This window comes from Corvus cornix, chromosome 15 (assembly GCF_000738735.6).
Source record: "Corvus cornix cornix isolate S_Up_H32 chromosome 15, ASM73873v5, whole genome shotgun sequence".
Lineage (NCBI taxonomy): Eukaryota > Metazoa > Chordata > Aves > Passeriformes > Corvidae > Corvus > Corvus cornix.
The window spans coordinates 3716010-3716636 of NC_046345.1; positions in this window are offsets into that span (position 1 = coordinate 3716010).

Genomic DNA, 627 nt, shown 5'->3' on the forward strand with positions numbered 1-627 from the left:
CTCTGGCCTTGAGGTGTGTTTTGTCCGGAGGTGGTGGAATGGGAACTCCTCTCACACTCACCCAGTGCCCGGTGTTGGCACCCTCAGAAGTCACAGCTTTGCTTTGGGGTTGTGGCAAGAGCTCTCATTATCCCAGTGACTGGGGGATAAAAAAAAGGGTGTTAAATGGGGTTAGTCCAGCTCAGGGTGTGATCCTGCCCCACAAAATTCCTGTGTTCATCCCTGCAGCAGGTTTGCTCCCCTCCCTGGGGTAGCTCAGCACGCTCCAGCATGAGTTTCAGCTTGGTTTATCATAAAACCATCATTTCATGGAATGGTTGGGGTTAGAAGAGACCTTAAGGATCATCTTATTCCAATCCTCTGCCATGGGCAGGGACACCTTCCACTAGACCAGGTTGCCCAAAGCCCTGACCGCCGATGGCACTGCCGATGGCACCGCGCCCCAGCGCGGCTCTTGTTCAGAGCCGACCATCGCTGGGCGAGCCAGCAGCTTCTGACACGAGGCAGGGCTGTTTGCGTCTGATAAATTAATAAATCCATATGTTGCATATCTGTTAAAGCTTGTTTGTCAGCTAACATGTTGAGAAGGACTTATTTTTAATGGATATCTGAGCGTCTGGAGAAGCT